The sequence below is a fragment of the Belonocnema kinseyi genome, chromosome 8, assembly GCF_010883055.1.
Source record: "Belonocnema kinseyi isolate 2016_QV_RU_SX_M_011 chromosome 8, B_treatae_v1, whole genome shotgun sequence".
NCBI lineage: Eukaryota > Metazoa > Arthropoda > Insecta > Hymenoptera > Cynipidae > Belonocnema > Belonocnema kinseyi.
The window spans coordinates 43332633-43339780 of NC_046664.1; the positions used below are offsets into that span (position 1 = coordinate 43332633).

General features: G+C 28.2%; 1 long non-coding RNA gene across 1 annotated transcript; it reads left to right on the forward strand.

Annotated features, from left to right (window-relative positions):
- The first annotated feature begins 2558 nt into the window (after nt 1-2558).
- Nucleotides 2559-3403, forward strand: LOC117178171. The gene is made up of 2 exons (XR_004467810.1): nt 2559-2750; nt 3368-3403. It is a non-coding gene; the product is annotated as an uncharacterized LOC117178171 (long non-coding RNA).
- Nucleotides 3404-7148: the final 3745 nt, after the last annotated feature.

Sequence of the window (7148 nt, forward strand, 5' to 3'; positions counted from 1 at the left end):
ATTTTACTTACAAAAAAAGTTCTTAGGTTTAAAAAAACATTCAGTGAACTGAAAAACTGTGGTCGGTAATATAGGTATTTAGCTGTGTCACATGCCCTTAAGAAAAAAAAATTGTCGTATTTTTTAAAGAATGGTTGGGTTAAATTTACAGGAAATGTTCGTTACGATATTCTATATTAGGTAGAGTAAATAAAAGTATGGATCTACTAGGGGTCGGTGACTTCCCCCCCCCCCCTTCCCCATAAAAAAGCCTAGATTCGAATTTTTCAAATGAGAAAATTGAAGTATACTATATACGATACTCGAAAGCGAATTTCCTCATTGCATACGGTTCTTTGAGTTTAGAAATGATTCTAGGCCAAAGTTTGAGGGATAAGTTGTATGTCTCTAAATTGTTATTAATTGTTATTAACTGTTGTACACTCCCACCAGAAAGCTTATACAAAAGGTAGATTTATATATTTAAAAAATTTATTATAGACATTTTATATGTTCAAAATATTAAATGCTTAGAACTTGTAGCATTTAAATTTAAAAAATTAAATATTCAACTCCCTTATGGAACAGGTGGTAACATATTGTTGCCATATCTCATCATGACTTACCTGTGAAAACCTAGAGTGGGGCCGAGTCGTGTAATCAAGTAGGCCTAGCTTCATTTTCAAACCTGCTTCATTATCATTTTCAAACCTGCTTCATTATCATTTTCAAACCTGCTTCATTATCATTTTCCTGCGATGCGTTTCTGGGTAAGTTTAGAATTCTTTAGAAGTAATACATATTATATTAACTTTCTGTTTTATAAACTTGTAACTAGTGGAATGTATTTTTATTGTATTTCGCAGAGCAGAGGACGCACAAGCACCATATTATAATTCAATTTCTTCTTCTAATGGCGTAATTCTTTATGTTTCAACATTTGACGACAAAGTAGGCAAGTAACTACAATTTTTCAACTTTCCATTAGAAGTAACAAAAATAATGTTCACAGACTGTTTGAAACGTATAGAAATTTACACAAAGTGGCCTCCATTTGAATTCTTCCCTGTCACTCTTTAAAAAAACTTTTTATTGCAAAAAGATACATTACTTAAATCTATTTTCAAATCATTGAAACACAGACTTTTCGAAAGAATTTAAAAAATTGGAAGACTACAAAAAAGTTTAAAGTTATTTAAACATTTTCTCAAAACTCTTCAAAATAAGAACGCAAAACTTGTGACAGATTTTTATACATTTAAAAACATAAAGTCCCAAAAACGTCATTTCTGCATCTTAATTAGTAGAAAACTACCAATTTGATTTAGTTTTCTACTAATTCAAATAGCCGATTCTTCTAAATTCTACTAAAAGAACGGCTAATGCTACTACTGAATGACTTGATAAATGTTTATCTAGTAACTATTTAAAATCTGATTTCACAATGAAGATAATTGTATTAAAATCAAATAATAAATAAATGATATCAGTGACCAAAATCGTTTAAATTGCAATAAATTGAAATCAGAATCCACATATTCACAAACTGAAAATCGATAGAGGAGCCAGAGTCATGGCTTCATAGCAACGTGATATGTCTGTGATATGCGAGAGGAGCCACATGTTATTAACACATGTTATTGCCCAAAAATTTTAATTTATAAATTTTTTAAAAATACGGGATACGTAAAAACTAATAGCGCCATTCGATTCAATAATTTAAAAATTAATTTCTTTTTTGAAAAAATATATATTAGTTTTTATCCTATTAGTTTTATGATGATGTTTTGAAAAATTCTTGTTTACTTTTTACAAATTATTAAAGTTGTAATGAGAAAAATCCGATTTTATTTTATATCCACGATTTTCTAAAATTATGTTAATTTTAACGTTTAAATTTTCAAGAATGCTATTTAGCTTGCCTGAAATATTTTGTTGTTGTAATACTTACATTCTTTTATCAAAATCCTTTCAGTTATCATATCTAACTTCTTTAAAATTATTTAATGATTAGGGTAATATTACTAGTATAGATTAAAAATTATAGTTATTTAACTCCTTATAGTTGTTTTAAGTCTAGAGGACACTGCATTACTCTTCAAAAAGCTTTGCTGTATTTTGTTTTGAAAATAGAAAGTGCTTGTACCATTTTAATTTTGAATATTGTATTGTTCATGTCCAATTATTAATAATAATATAACAATATGTACCTAAAATGAAAAATTGAGAAAGCATTCAAATTTCCTAATTGAATCTAAACAACAAGCAGAAAAAAATTATTAAATGATGTTTCCTTACCAATTCATTGCTACCCTTTTAATTAGGAAGATAGTACTACTAACCATATTGGTAAAATGCACTTGGTAGAATTCATCATAAATCATGTCATTTCATTTAGTAGAAATTGATACAATAACTAATTTAGCAGTCGAACACAATGTTACTAATTGCGTTAGTAAAATTTCTACTAATTCGAATTTAGAATCATATTATTATTATGGAAATAATACAATTTTTTAATCATGAAATTTCTAGTTTAATATACATATATAAATGTATTTATTATAATTTACAGGCTCATGCGGTTACTTTCGATTACGTGAATGGATCATGAAGTCGAAATGTGGGGAAATCATAACCAAGGCAAGATTTTTTGGAAACCGATTCGGATGATATTCTGGGTGTATTATATTCCTTGTAATATAGCGTGCCCCACGATTTTCATATGATGAACCAGATAAAATGTTCTATTTCGCCGGCAAATTGACACAGTAAGCGGCTATCATGGTAGTCTTAGAAAAAATATCCTGCCCTCGTAATAACTTTCTCCATTTTTATCAAAAATGTTGTTATAATTATTCCTTACAATGTAATGAAATGGTTGAATCTTCACTGGCATATCTCCATTCTCAAATTTGTTAATTATACGTTTTTTACGGACGTGAAGATCCGATGGTTCTTCTAAAATTAAATACAAATTAATCTTTCACTAATAGTAATTATTACTGACATTTACATTTAATTTAATGGTTTATTATTCCATAAAGAAAATTGATCTTATCACCACCTATGCAATGAAGTTTATCCTCTTTTAATGTTTGTAACACAATTACTAATTCTCATAATAAATAATCGCCTAATTATGAAAGAAAACATCGCTGAGTAGGAGATCGAATGGTTTTCATAATTTTCGGTAACTCTGAAACTGGTTTTTAATACACTCATGGTAATGACATTTTTGTTGTTAAACTGCTCTTTTAAGTTTTAATATTGTTTTAACAAAACAAAATGTTAATATTTTAAGTGCAATTTTATAGAATCTTCTATTAAGCGATACGTTTAATATTTATGTGTTCATCACCTAACTCTAACTACAATATTTTACTAGAAAAAAGAAGACGGATGGCAATAGCGATTAAAATTACAAAAATGAAGGCACAGGCTACAAGGCTTTTACAATATTATTTATTTGTCCTGAAAAAATATGCGTAACATTTTTATTGAAGTAATTTATAATCCGAAAACAAGAATATTCCACATGGCTGAATTTACAATCTCAGTATCTTATTCTAATTTACTTTATTATGCAGTATTTCCTTGTACCATCTGCACACGCATTTATATCGAGTCGCTCGCATTTTATTGTTAATTTGGTCCAGGGAGAGGATAACTGCAGAAAACCTTCACTCTGAGCTCATCTTTTACTACTTACTTATTATTGACATTATTCAGCATGTGGAAATAATGTGTCACCTTCACTTTTAATTTTTAAATAAACTTATACATTTATATCAAAACTTTACGCTTATTATTTCTTCTCAACCACTGCCAAAAAACTATTAAATTAAGATTTATAAAGATAATTTTTAGCAATTACATTCCTTGAAAACTTTTGATGTAGTTGTCAACTGTCTGTAGCGTGTTAAGCCAATTTTGTGCTAAAAAATATTTTTGAGATTTGCGGTAAGAAAGGTGTTAAGACTTTTTGTTTTTCTTGGACTTATAGCATGTGTCCACCATTTGAACAAAGATTTCAGAAAAACAGATTTTTCTTGATCCAACGTTATCTGGGTCGACATTACGTTCTAGAAGCTTGAGGCATGAAAATGAAAAAAAAGTGTTATGCTGGCCTTGCTCGCTTGATATTTTAATAACAAACTGAAAAAATAATTTTAAATTGGGCTCATTATATCTGACGCTTAATTTTATAATTATAAGAAGAATATAATCCAAACGTAAATAACTAAAATACGATTTTTAATGTGTTATAAAACATATTTATTGTGGATATAATTTAGATTACCAATATTCTCTTCGATCTTGAAAAATACGAATTCCATAAGAAATAGCGCCATCAATTTCTGCGAAAATACCTCTTTGGATAAAAATTGGATTGTTGAAATTCTGCATGCTTTAATCTTCATATCACAGACGAAATTTGGTTGACAATAAAATGAAATTTTTGAGTGCACAGAGAGAAATTTCAAGAGATTAATTCACGGAAGCGCGTGATTTTAGAGCTATCATTTTTACGTGATTTAAAGTCTCGGAATCTGTGATCTAAAAGCATAGAATTCGAGGTATGAGAAAAAGGGACGTTGGCTAATTCCTGAAAGTTTGAGACCTATGCTTTAAAAGCAAGGATTCCAAGATCTTAGTTCTCGCGCCTAAGCGTAATTAAATCAAGGAATAGTGCCCTAAATTAATCTCCTGCAACTTCTCTCTGTGTTTAGATTTTATTTTTTTTTATATTAAAACTTTATTCGTGGTATACTCAATGATTTATTCGAGTGGCGATAAGAAAGAGATTGTTAATACGTCTTGCCGTTTTTATAACCATTGTATTTTATATATAACTAGCAGCAAATGCATGCGCGCCTTTACGGCTCTGGACTTTTATTGCTTAACATTGAAAATTTAAAACAATGTAAAGATTTAATATTGACACAGTTTTTAAATACTAAGTTTAAAAACATGTTGAAACAATTATTATTACTTTAAAAAATTTGAAAGCAGTTGACATTAAAGCAAATTGACGAATTTTCAACTGAAAACGTTTCAAATCAAATAATTATAGACAATTTTTGACATAAAAATATTCCAGGTCAATATCTAGATCTTTCTTCTATAGTTACAAATCAAAATTTTCAATCTTAATATCTATTGTTCTCATTGTAATGGCGGCGGGGCCTTAGGGGGTTCAGGGGGCAATGCCCCACCCCCTCAGAAATCGACCAGGGTAGGTGCAAAATATTGATTTCCTCCTCCGAAATCAAATAATTAAATTCATCGGATCGTTTGAATTTTTTCAAAAAACTACCTGGAATCTTGATGTAATATATGAGGTATTTGTGGAATCTTTTTAATCTATCCGAAATCTTTGCGAAATCTTTTGGAAATCATTGAAATATTTGTCAAATCTTTGTGTATCTTAGCAAAATATTTGATAATATTTATGAAATTATTGAAATTTTTGTGCAATTTTAAAAATCTATCCGAAATGTTTGCGAAATGATTGAAATGTTTTTGAAATGTTTAAAATCTATCAAAACTCTTTGAAAAACATTTGTGAAATTTTTTGAATATTTGGGAAATCATTGAAATCTTTGTAGACTCTTATTGAAACTCTATCTGAATCTTTGTGAAATATTTAAAATATTCGCGTAATATTTGAAATATTTGTGAAATCTTGGGGAAATCATTGAAATCTTTGTAAAATATTTCTGAAACATTTTCAAATCATTGTGAAATATTTTTTAAATATTTGATAATATTTGTGAAATTATTGAAATCTTTGAAAATTCATTGAAGACTTCGCAAAATCTTTGAAATCTTTTCGAAATCTTTCAAAATTTTTTAAATCTTTGTGAAGTCTGAAAAATTATTGAAATATTTGTGCAATCTTTGAAATCTTTGTTAGATCTCTTAAATATAAGAATCAGATACCTTTATTTATTATTGATTATTTATTATGCATTGTTTATTCATGCCCCTACCTAGAAAATAAAGTCTCCGCTTCTGGTTATAACCATTAACAATTTTCACTTGAACTTTCGAGACTATCTATTTTTTCGCGGCTAAACAATTTTCAGAATTTTTGTTGAGTATAAAAAAAAAAATTTGTTACTTTGCGGTTAACTTAAGAACAGTTCAAATATTATATTTAGGTCTTTTTCTTTTAATTTCGAGATGTACCTGAGACCGAAAAACAACAATTACGAATTTCGATACATTTTTTTAAATTTTCTTAATTTTAAACATTTTATACGCATATTTGTATAGAAGTATTTTTCTAGTCCAATTAATAGTAGTAGAAATAAATATTGTTTGAAATATGGTAAATTTTCAAACGTGTCTAAACCTTGGAAAAATTAAGATTCCCTAAAGTTGTACCAGGTTATATCTTCAAATTCTTGGAATCATTAAAAAACATTTAAAAATTGTGAAACAGTTCTTCATACTTTGGAACCGTTTGAAATATCCGAAAAATTTTTTAATCCTACGAAATTTTTTTAAATTCTTCGAAATCTTATGAAATCCTTAAAAAGCATTGGAAATCTTGTTAAATTCCGTACAAATTTTATAATTCTTTGAAATACTTTGTAGTCCTTTTGGATATCTTAAAATCCCTTAAAATTTGTTGAAATCCTTTAAAATTCTTGCAATATTCTCTCTCTTATCTACTATCAATACAGCGACATGGTGAAAATTCTAACAATCAATTGCTTGTGGGTATGTGATACCATATGATATACATACCATGTGAGTAATATCAGTTTCTGTGGAGTTATCTCCATAATAACAAATATTTTTCGCTGAAACTTTAGGGAATGGTAAGGATCGTGAAAGACCTCATTCCATGTACTCTCTCATTTTAAAAGAAAATTTAAAAAATTACGTTGGTAAGGCAGGAATTAAAAGTTTAAAAAAATTTCTTTTACAAAAAAAGACTGCACAGACTTGGTTTCCATGATCTTTACCATTTACTAAAATTTCCAAGAAAAATGTTTATTCTTGTAAAGAGAAACATGGAAAACTTACACGGCTCATATGGTAAGTATTCTATTATCAGTTATGCCTCTTATTCAGTAGATGGCACTACTCTTCAGTTTATAAAGAAATTTCGAATCAGTTTTACCAAAATAGAATACATACATCCAAAACATTAC